We start from the raw sequence: 12,616 nt of genomic DNA on the forward strand, positions 1-12,616 counted from the left end.
GACTTTTGTACCTGCCTAATACCTAAGCATTTTAATATCAAACATCTACCAAAGATAGATTTTGGGAACTTAAGATATCAAGAGTAGTGTTCAGGTTTTGAAATTTCTTTGCAAAAATTCTTTTTTCATTTTCTTCTTCATTGTAAGAAACATAAACTTCTAAAATTCGAACAGAATCTTAGGTCGATTTAAAGCCCATGGGCTTGGCTTTTTGTTCCTCCATGGCCCAACCATATCGCTTTAGTTTTAGAAGCATTCAATTTCATGCCAGCTATTTTCCCATAACCATTTAGGGTTTTAACAAGGTTTTCAGCAGAAGTACAGTCAGACGATCTAAAAAAGCCGAGGTGTCATCAGCAAATTGGCTCAGCTTAAATTCCGTTCCGAAAATTTTGATGCCCTTAATCCTATTTCCTAGTCTTATCTTGGTGGCTAGAACTTCTGCAGCGAGGAGAGACAGATAGGGGGATAGTGGGCAGCACTTGCACTACAACTCAAGATATCGTGAGGTAGTCAATGCAAAATCCATCATTCATCACACAGCTTTCTGCATTACTATAAAAGGTTAAGGTCCATCTTTTAATGCTGCTTCCAAAGTTGAAGAGGGAAGGCGTTTCCTGAATAAAGGACCATTCTACCATATCGAAAGTCTTTTGAAAATCAAGGCAAAGCAAAATCCCTTGTATTTTCTGCAATTTAGTTTGCTGTTGAATGTCCTCAATTAGTCGAACATTTTGTCCTATGAATCTACTTTTCATGGAACCAAACTGGTCAGCGCACATTACACATAGTAAAACATGGCAATAACTTTGGAGGCCAGTTTGTAATCGACATTTAACAAGGTTATCGGTCGCCAACCTGAAATGACCTGGAGGTTTGATTCCCCTCTATGGATAAGGGCTCTAACTCCCCTACGTTGGGATACAGGCATTTTACAGCTTTCATAGGCGGCATTCAAACTGTGTAAAAGATCTTGACCAAGGAATACAAAAAATTGCTTGTAAAATTCCACTGTAAATTCATCATCTCCTGGGGACTTCCCATTTTTGAAAGTTTTCAAAACTTCAGTAGCTTCTCTTACAGTTATCAAGCCTTTAAGCTCGTTCTTTTCCTCATCGGATAACTTTGGAAAATTCATATCATGGATAAAGCCCTCAAAAGAATTGGTATCGCCATCTACACTCGATTCATATAACACATCATAAAAATTTAATTAATTTCATATAACGTCCTTTGCATCTGTCACCGTCCTCCCATTCGACCCTTTAGGTTCTGTTATAACTTTGCGACTATAGCTTCTTCTTTCCATGTTGAAAAAATACTTTATTGGTTTCTCTCCATATTCAGTCCATCTTGCCTTCGCTCAAAACATTGCACCTTTACCTTTATTTTAAAAGAGGCAATCAAGTTCAAATTTTAAACCATCATATTTCTTTAATTTAATCTAGGAATAGAGGACTTAGGCTTTGAGAGATTCCCTTGTTATTCTTTTAAACGTTGTTGCAAATTTAACTCTCGTTTACGATGAATTAACTAACGCCCATTTCAATCTTTTGTCCCCGAAATCCGCATATTTCTCACAAATCAAAGAATAGTTGTTAGTAATTAGGTCTATAAATTCATTGCCTTCCAAAAGAGAGCTGTTAAACTTCCACAGTCCAGGTCCTCTTACAACAATATAAAATTGAAGAGTTAACTTTAAGGCTTTATGGTCTGGAGCGTTTGCAATTTTAGTGCCAACTCTCTTCACAAAGTGACACAGAGATTTAACCAGAAGAAAAAAATTGCGATTTAACTTGTAAAGATTTAGATTCGTAGGAATAACTTTTACAACAAGGTTGCATTTTCCTGAAAATATGTACTAAATCCAAATCCTCCATCATAGAAACAATTTTATTGTGCTGCGGTGTAGATCTCCATGGAAGACAACCTTTTTATCTTTCTTTTCTAAGGTTGCATTCCAGATAGATAACTTTTGAAGTTTGGTGTAAAGTATTGCACACGTCAGACTACCACCCACAAGCTAACGGTTAAAAGATGAAAGAACCAACCAGTCCATTAAAAGGTTACTTGATTAGCAATATTACTGTTGTGTAGGATAATGTAACTAATGAGAAAATAATGAATGTAATGAAGGAAAGCAAATTAACCCTTGGACGTATCTAGTTTAAGGCTACTTAAATGTATGCAAATGGGAATAAATAAATAAATTAATTCAGTAATCAGTTTGTTGAGAGACTAAAAGTGTGAAGAAATAAGGCTGTTGAAAGAGAAACCAATTGCAAGATCGCATTCGTAACTGTGTCACATCACATTTCAAGCACTCACAGTATATTCCTCCGAATTTTTTTTAACCCTTACAAAAATAAAGGAGGACAACCATGACAAGTTGCATGACTGTATAGAGGGGACGGTGTGTCACGATTAACGCAAACAAATCAACCACCACGAAATATAGCTCCTTATTTTCATTTATGGGAGAAACCCTAGGCTTCCATTTGAGGTTGAAAAACTTGAGCAACCCCTCACAGGCTTTGGAAACTTAGCACAACTTATTAACGATCTTAGCAATGAGGAAGCCACAAGAGACACATCAACAAGATGGGACACTCTATTTCCATCTGTTGACACAAACATCAAGCAAGCAAGCACAAGAAACGGCGATAGAATTTTTAAGCCATCGACACTTCATAGGTGTGATTATGTGTATTTTAAGATTTTTAAATAATATGGTAATGTTTTATCATTTTTAAATGTTAAATTTTAGATTTCAATTGTTTATAGTAGATTTTATTGTAATAGGTATTTGAAAACCCATTTTGATTGGATGCATCATCATCATCATCATCATCATCATTAGACTGATGGTTTTCGGACTTTGCGACCTCAACTTTAAATAGTTTCTATAAAGCCATTTCTTTTTCTTTTTGAAGTTAAAAGGCATAGATAGTAACTTTAAGTTAAGAACTATACTGCATAAAAAAATAAAAGAAAATGATTGAAATGTGTGCTCTTGATGGCAGTTTTAAAGTCGATGACGTCGTCAAGTCAACAGAAGTTGTGGTAAGGGCTAAAATTAAGTGGTAAACTCTGATTTTGATCAATTCTGCGGGATATCTAGATACCATTTAATTATTTCGGAGCTCATGAGTTACCACCAACCTTTTGAAATCATGTTTTTCCCGAGTGTTTGAAACCACCACAAAATGTGTTACACTAAACCGTACATTCGACGAAAAAAAAATTTGGAACAATTTTAAAAGCGTATTTCCGAAGTCAAATCAAAATACGAAAGGCTGTTTTCAATGCCTTATCCTGAAATTTACGTTAATGATGGAGATAAGCAATATTTAACTGTCTATAAAGTCAGAACTGATAATATATCTGTTTTGTATTCTTTTTCAAAGTTTCATTTTAGGTACCCCTGTTAGCTTCCGGGGTTACATAGTCCACTTCATTTACGGTAACGAAGAAGTATAGAAGTATTTGAAGTACGTTTTGATGAGAGTTCGTCTATTTGAAATGGCGATAACGTTTATCTAAGACAATGACGTGACTTGAGTTTGGAGTTGTTTTCTCAAAACCACGAGACGTGAGATCAATCTTTTTTATCGGTGAGGTCGCATTTTCCACGCAATTTGAGTCCGATATTAAAGACCATTATGGGCAAAAAATTGCAACATTTTCAATTTTTGAGGACGAGTTTAGTTGCAGAGAAGTTTAATACATATGAGGGATGTCACGTGTAAGGTCACTTTGGAAGTGACAAGTATTGGTACCAGAGGACACCTGTAGCCGGCAACCGAAAATTACAACATTTAACTTATTCATTGCATTTACAGTTGAATAAAATTTTGACGGTTCTAGAGGTCATTGTACCGACTTACTGAGAGATGGGCTGGCTTTCCCCTCCCTGGATTCATAAACTAAAACAAAGCCGGGTTTATTCTCTCCTTTTCTGTCTCCCCACCCTACCGCTTCCCTAGGAACAAGCACCGTTACATCACCTAGGAGAGAGTCGGTACAGCTGGCCAGCACAGCACTCGTACCCTTGATTCCTTTAATGCAGAATTCGGCGTAAGATTTTTCAACGTATTAATTTGCAATGAGGGATAGTCAAATGGCGTGAACGTGAACGAAATTCGCCGAGAAATTCCGACGCGATTTGTTGTAATTTGAGTCAAGCTCGGTTCACCTGATTTCCCAACTTGCATTGCGCGGATGCTTTCACATGTGGTCGACCATGTTTGGAATCGTGCTCGCTGCATAAAGGTAAGTTAGTTGCTTGATATTTGATTTTCTTGCCATTCCTACACAGTTAACTGTTACATGCTAGCGTGAAACGCTTAAATTGTGTCTGCATCATTCGTTTGCTGAACTTTCTTTGCCCATGTCAGCTATTATCGTATGCCAATGTTGTCCTCACCTCACCGTGTTTCCATTTTATAAATTATTAACTTAGTTACGATTAACTCTGCATATTCTTATGTATATTCTATAGTTCAGACGTTCCTTGGCTTCCGATTAGTATATCAGTGAGCTATGAACCCGAACAGCAGATACAAAGGACCGAATATTTTGTTTGAACTCAAACAAGCTCGTGCGAATTTTCGTCAGGCTTGCAAAGAACAACATCAAGTAAACAAATCACAGGTGAGAGAAATGACGTGTGGTCTTTTGTGCGTGTAAAAGTGTTCGTGGTATGTAACAGCATTTCCAAATACACGAGTGAGCTCCTGTATCATAAAAGTCATTGACATGCAGATTTCAAACATACAAAGCAGCGTCTGTCACGTAGTCACTGCTAAGTCCAAAGTATTTTGTCGGGAAGGAGTCTGAAATCTAGTTGATGGCATCTCCCCAAGCTTCAAAGGGATAACAATGAAAATGCAAAAGTACCGTCTTTGTGCAGCTGGTGTCAAGTTGCAAAATTAAGGTTCATTTTTTTTTTTTTAGAAATATGAACTTGACAGAGAGCAGATTCAGATATGATGTTGTTTAGATTGGCATTAAATTTGCAAACTGTTCTGTCTTGTTCCTTTGTTACTTTTCCCAGACATTTTTTAAATGATCTTTAATGTCTGAGCCACTTCATCAAAACGATAAGGTTGACGAGAATGATGTATTATTCAGTAAGTGACACAGGCAAACTCGGAAAAAAAAAAACGAGTACTCCTATCAGGAGTCCAACCTGAGATCTTGATGTAAAATGGGTCCCTGCAATTTTTTTTGTTTATATGAAAGACATTGTAGCTACGTGTAGGGCTTCAAGTTAACTAGAAAAATAAGTCGTGTTATACAAAGGAAAAATAGTTCTTTGGTGGACTCAAGAAATTGTAGGCTTCTCAGCTTGTTATCAAATGTTTAATTCTTTACTCAGCTTAAACATCACAGCAACTACTACTGACAGCAACTTTGACAACATAGCATTTATAGTGATGGAGAGTTGACAGCCAAACTGAGGATATGTCCAGAAATGCATGCTAATGAATCCATGAACTGTTTTATAGACATCACAAAGTGTCCCTTACCCTAAATTCTTACTAAAACACAAATAATTCTGTCAAACATGAAGTCATATGAAAACGACAAAAAGGTCTGTCTTTTATAAAGTACACAAAATCAGGGTTGGGTGCATTTCTGAACATAAGTGGCCAAACTAACATTTCAAATGTAATAGAATCTAAGGTAATGTACAGCATAGTATATTTTGGAAAAAAAAAAAAGGCTGGCTAGAGTTTTGTAAAAAACTTAGCCCAATCACACATTGCCGAGATAGTTTTCTTTACAAAATTTCAGTGACTCTATTAAAGTGCTCTGTGAACAAAGCAAAAGGAGAGCAATTTAAAAATTACAAGCTGCTAGGGAAGCTAATTAAAGGTCGTTGCAAAGGAAACGAGAAAGGCTGGACTTGAGCCCACGCCTTTTTTCATAATTATGGCGGAACGTGCTAACAAGATCGAACCCTTAATGAAATATTCTGTGCATGCTTAGTACAACAGGTTGGGTACAATAGGTGTTTCCATTTAGCAATTACCTTTAAATTGAAAGTCTTAACACCAGTTAGTCAGCAAATTTGTTTAAGGTAAAATGAATTTAAAGTGAAAACATGCATGAACTGGTACAGATTTGGTTAGAAACACCGTGGAATTACACCAAAAACTGTCAAAAACGGGAAGACAGGTTATTTCCAGGCAATTTTGTGGCAAGAGTTTAACTGAACACAATCTATTGTTTTATCGATAAACCATTTAGGCCATATCTGACCGGGGCATGTTTCTGGGGAAATAGATCAAAGCAATGCTGGACTTTTGCTCTGCACCAAATTCGCACTAGGAGAAACAACGTTTGATCAACGCAAATGAAATTAACCATACGAAAAACCATTACATGAAGCAATATCAACTAATAAAGTTTAGACTGCAAAACAGTCATTCTGCCCCTAAAAGCCCATAAAATCTATTCCAGTGCTGGTTTTGCTCCTTGTTCCGTAATGTGCTCAGACAGGAACAAATCAATGAACATTGTAGTGCCCGGCATGATTGATCTTGAGTAAATGCGTCACCTTCAAGACAATGGGGTCAATTGACCAGTCTAGTATATTGCTGTAATGTAAAATAAAAAGAAAAAAGAAAATCGGTATCAAACGACTCAACAAACAAACCCATTCTGTTGTATCGCATTTTCTCCCCGATGTTTGTGGTTAAAATGGTAAAATGAGAACTCAGTAGAATCTGCCACAAACGCATTCACTTTCAAGAAAGTAAACAACCCTTATTGAATACTATTATAACATTACTCTTTTTTCCGTAGGCTGAGAGGCACATATGGGCTCTTAAAGGACTTTATAAGTCTGTCACGAAAACTGACCCTCCTGAAACAGAAAACGAGAGGGAATTGTCTGAAATGGAGAAAACGGAAGAAGAGACTGTTCAGGAAGCCAGAACTTTTATGAAAAAAGCGAAAAAAGCAAGTCGTCAAAAACACAAGGAAAGTGCTCCCAGTAGGTCAAAGAAAAGAAAACTAACTCTGGCTGAAAGCTATTTGTTATCAATACCAACAAAAATAAGAAAAGTTGTTCCCCAAAACAAGAACAATTTGTCAGATAGCAGTCAATCGGAATCTGAAAGTAAAGAAGGCAGCGAAGACGACGAAGAGGATGAGAACACCCAAAAGAGGAACAAATTTACTTGCCCCCTCCGCTGTGGTTCTAGAGTATGTCAGCTACCGCGCCATTTAAGTAATGTCCATGGTTGGGATGCCGAACGAGCCAAGAATGCTGTTAATCGGTACGAGATGCGTCACGATCAGCGAAATTCTGCAAAGTCAAAAGAAGTGCGCAATAAGCGGAAGAAGAAATACTGCATCGAATGTGGGCGCAAACAAAGGTATCTCTCCAAGCACTTGCAGAAACAGCATGGTTACCAGAAGGGTACAAAACGATACTGGAAGGCTCTTAAAGACTCCCGACCTGTTCATCACTTCGGGGCTTCTCGCAATCCGCCGTTTGTCGAGACAGAGAGTGACACAGCAAGTGAGGAGTCAGCTGCTGAAACAGTTAACCTGTTTGAGAAGAAAAAAAGCAACTTACCACTTCCAGGAGCACGTCCAACAGCCAGCTCTTCTTCGACTTTAGAGAAAGTGACTGTTGAAGAAACCGAAGCAAGTGATGTTGAAGATGACGCTGAATATTTTGAAGACAACGAAGAAGAAAGTAGTGATGCTGAAGACACCAATAGCGAAGCTTTCACAGTGGACCAACAAAGTAAGCGCGTATTTGAGATGTTCAAGAAATGGATCCTTAGCCCCGATGGAGGCGAGAAAGATCCTAAACCAGCTACTCTAGTGGTGCGACAAGTGGAGAAAATACTAATGATGATAGGAACAGAAACAGCTGATAGCTTGTTTGACAAGAAGCTCATTCGTGAAGAGTTTTACCCAAAATCGAGAGCATCACACAAGGCAGCAACTACGATAAGTTATCTACATTCATTGCGCAAGTTCTACACCTTCGCCATGACCGAAGACGACACTGGGCTTTCATGTGAGAGTAGACGTATGGCAGATGCTCTCTTTAAGAAATGTGGCGAGTGGTGTTAAAGTCTGCGGAAAGAGGTGAAAGAAAGATTTTGGAAGAAGCAAGAGGAAGATCTTTCTCGCCTGATCACTCCAGAAAAAGTTCAAGAGTTTGCCAATACAGACTTTGCACGAAATCAAGTGAAGACCATTGGTGAGTTAATTGAAGAAAGTCAGAATCCACGTCTTGGCCAAACAGAGTACTGTGATTTGAGAAACTTTTTGTTTATACATATTTTGGCACAAAATGGGCACAGAAGTGGTGTGATAACGAACAGCACTCTAGATGAATACAAGAAAATCAGCTGCGTTGATGGGACTTACATGGTTGCTGTTAAAGATCACAAGACCTTTTCACACCATGGCCAAGCGAATCTCTGTTTTGATGAAAGCCTAAAAGCATGGGTGGACATTTACGTGGAACACGCAAGAATTCAAGTTGCAACGGGCGACGAAAGCAAGGCCCTGTTCTTAAACTGGAAAGGAGGGGAGATGAAGAGTAGCGATTTGTCATCAGCACTAACCAGTGCGTGGAGAAAGGCTGGCATGATAAATAATGAAACTCGCATATCTGGAACTCTCATGAGGAAATCCTGCACCACAGCAATTCGGCAGTACAATAAAGACTTCAAGGGAAATGTTGCGGCACATATGGCACACAGTGAACGCACAGCAGATAAGCATCATCATCTAGTTCAAAGCGTACAAACTCTGCCTTTGCCGCAAGGCAGCTAACAGCAGTTATGCATGGCAGGGTTTCACCTGCTACACCATCACTTGAGAGAAAAGATAACTGCGAGCAGTTGAGTACGAGAAAAGATGACTGTGGGCCATCTAATGAAAGAAGTGATGATTGTGAGCTTGATGTGTCAGCAGTACCACTTGTCCAACAAAGCTGGACAGAAGAAGAAGAAACAGTTATTCAAGAAGTCTTTTCAGACTAAATCAGCCGCCAATCTGTTACCTTAAAAGAAGTCCTTACTGTTAAAGGGACACATCCATTGCTTGTGAACTGTGACAATAAGAGACTACTTGACAAAGTGAGAGCATTGTACAGGTTCAAGAAATCGCAGAGTGTAAGTGTGGATGACCGCATGACCAATGGTCCTTGCGATGATTTGAGTGACTCAATCTCAATTGTAAGTCCGTCTACAAATCGCAGCAATGCTAGGGTTTTTGAAGAGGAAGAGGTGATCCTTTTTAACGAGCTTTTCAAGGATATGATTCAAAGGGGTCAAAAAATAGAACAACCAACGGTTGTACAGCGATTGAAACAGAGTGGACATGGACACATGATTGAAAAATACAGCAAACAAAAAATAACTGACAAGATTAGAGGTCTCCGTTGCACATACATCAGGCGGTGGAGAAAGTGATCAAATGCAGTCAAGGTTTCACCAAACCTTTTTGAGTGTTACCGTAATTGCCTTTGTTTACTTTCTCTTCTACTGGATTGCGAGCAAGGACCGATAAGTGCTCATTTTTATATCGTTTTAAAGCTTATACAATGGGTAAACAAGTTCTTGGATTAAACAAAAACTGTCTCACTACGAGGCTTTAAGTGGAGATTGACTGAGGTCTGTAAAGATGAATTACCTTCACAACCATTTTACTGTAGCAAACATCCGGGGTTTGCAGTTAAGCAGGCATTGGCCTCTTAAACCGTGTCGGGAGTTTTATAATTCTGCTTTAGGTTTGAGTTGACACTCAAACGCAAAAAAAAAGCGGAGATAGAAATTCATAATCAAACTTGAAATCGCTTTTACTTTGTTTGAAAACTGTTATCGGGATTTGGTCGGTAAGGTTTATAAAGGTTTCGCAGCGTGTACAGGTTTTGTTTTGTCGTGGAAATTTTGCCTTCCCTTGTTTCTCCATAAAACAATGTATAGGTCATGTTTTTTTGCTCTAAAACTGACCACTATCATTTTTTTTGCGCGCAACGAGGTTAAAAAAGGTTTGGTGTTAACCTTAATAAACAAAGGTTCGAAAAATCCGGCGTTGGCACAGTTTTCGTTTTGGCGATTGGCACCCATGTCTGTTGCGTTATTTCATTTTGTTATGACCAGAAAGTGTGAGGATCAAGCTTAAAGTGTTAGGGATTGGCAGCACTCTTCGTTACCTGAATTATGTAGCGCGTTATGTGTATTGAACCTCCCTACTCAATTTTGTTTGACCAAGGCGAAAGTTGTCTCTTAAAGACTTTTAACCGGTTTTTTTCAACGCCGGCGTGTTCAGATTTTGTGAGCATCTTGTTGTTAGTTATTCTTTTTGTTGTCAACCTGATCAGCAACGTTGATTTTACCTTTTGTGTTAGAGTGGTTTTCAAACAGAGTGAAATTGAATGGCCAGAGGATATAGATAGAAGAACATGAACCAGACATCTCAAAGTAAAGAAATAGGAGAGGCGTAAAACGTGGAAAGTGCAAGCAGGCAGACACTGATTAGCTTTAGTTCTCCTTCTAATTTGTCATATAGAAAGTGGCTAGAGTTTTTTAAATAATCAAAACAGGTAGCGAGAAAAAGCTATTCGACTCCCAGTTAAAAACCACTCTGATACATCTTGTTATTTCATGTCCTCAAGGCGTAACATTCCATCAGCAACTGCTGTCAAAGAATGTGAACTGCGTAAGAGATTGTAATTTCCCTAGATAATTGAAGTGTTGACATTAACTCTATTAATTTAGCTTAAGTGTAAGGGAAAATTGAAGTATTTTACAAATGATTCCTCTTCTAATTATCGCCTTTGTTGCAAAGGTATTTTTGGCAAGATCATGGAATCTGTGTTTCCATTAGCAAGTGCCCGATGTCCATATATATATATGTGACCCTCCACGGGAAAACAGGGACAAAGGTGATAGCACGCTCACAACACGCTTCCACTTTAAAACAAAAGAATTTGATTTTAGCACGCTTAAGGCGTGTTCAGAATCTTGCCTCATTACTGAATCTTTTGTTTCGCAGGACACGCTAAAAACAATAAAAAGCGTGACCTAGCGAACAAAGAAGCGTGATCGATCGAACAAAAAGGCGTGTTAATCTCAACAACAAAAGGCTGCGTGCGAAAAAACACAGCACGCTGGCCGTGCGAAAACGCACGCAAAGCGTGACCAGTCTATTTTTTTGAAGAAAGACTGTTTCACAAACCAGATATTAAATCAGAAATACCTTTTCAAAGCATGTTGTCAACTTGCCATTCCTTATTCGCAAAAAGCCGAAAACTTTGTGCTATCGATAATTACATCCATCGCTCTACACATTTGCGAATTTTCAAAGCAAGCTTTGCATTGTGTTCCTGGCTTAGTACGAGGGTAACTTCGGTTCACACCAATTCCTTTCTATTTTGTTTTCAATAACCAGCGACGAGCGGCCGCGAAGAGCACGACCAGCGACGCCATTTTCGCGAGGCGAGAATATTCGGTCCCAGTGTTAACGCGGCTTATCTCGTGGGGGGGGAGGCCGCCTGGTCTTTCGCGAGCGAAATCAAAACATCGCCCTAACAATCTCGAGGGTTTAGTTTGATTTCCACTCGCTTTCCCACGGCTTAGTCTCTTTTCCTATAGTGTAACAAACGTGAGCGAGTTTTTTGGTAAAATTCGTTGAAAACGAAAACAGTTCGCTTATCATGACCCCAATTAAGTTTATGTACAGCGTGCAGCAATTTTATGGACAAGTTACTTTCATTGACATTGAATCACTGGAAAACCTTCTTTCAAACAGTTTTTCTGAAATCACCTAGCGCACTAAATCTGTACATCGCGCAGAATGCCTATTGTTCTTGGGACATTTACTTACTGCACGGCAAAACTTATAGATCTGTAATATTAGCGGTGAAGCGTAAACTGAATGACTGTCATTGGTCCAAATTTACGCGCGCACTGCTCCGCAGGGAATACCGTTTAGCTCATTAACTTGTCGGAGCGGAGCTAAAAGACAAAGGCCTGACGAAGTTATGCTCTTTCTATTGTTTTCTAATATCGCACCTTCGCACTGTGGCTGAATAAGTGCTTTAAACTAGTATTTTGACTTTCATTAGTCTAACAGATCGAGGGGGTTTTCAAGACCGATTAATCAGCCTCACACTATTTTTGCATAGGGCAAATCTTACCTTCCGCTAAGCCACGGCAAAAAAAAAAAAAGTCATTCGAGCCTACGATAACTTGAATGCCGTCTGGTCGTGCGGAAATCTTGAGTTACTTATTATTGAAAAAAGTTAGCGCGCGCGTGCCTTCGTATACCATTCTCTTTGTTGTGAAAAAAAAGAGAAGCTTTAACTGGAACATTCTGCTAAGAAACGTTCAAAGCTACAAGCTATTGACGGTACCAGTAATACACAACAACGCACTTCCAACACGCTCCTGAGCAGATTGCGCTAATCGGTAGCCGAGTGACAGAATACTTGATCGTAGAATTGCAAACACTTTGCTGGGTTGCCCACAAACTTCTCTCCATCTCCAAACTGCTTCGCCGTTTAGTTCGAAGTGAAACATAGGGCTGTTTTCGCTTACGTTTTCGCTTTCCTGGTTCATTGCGCGACAGGTTT

The 12,616-nt window shown here is 38.9% G+C and overlaps 1 pseudogene; it reads left to right on the plus strand.

Moving 5' to 3' along the window:
• The first annotated feature begins 6,820 nt into the window (after window positions 1-6,820).
• LOC146456017 (uncharacterized) lies at window positions 6,821-9,573 on the plus strand (annotated as a pseudogene).
• The last annotated feature ends 3,043 nt before the right edge of the window (window positions 9,574-12,616 follow it).

This window comes from Pavona decussata, unplaced genomic scaffold, assembly GCF_977016875.1.
Source record: "Pavona decussata unplaced genomic scaffold, jaPavDecu1.1 SCAFFOLD_262, whole genome shotgun sequence".
NCBI classification, from domain to species: Eukaryota; Metazoa; Cnidaria; class Anthozoa; order Scleractinia; family Agariciidae; genus Pavona; species Pavona decussata.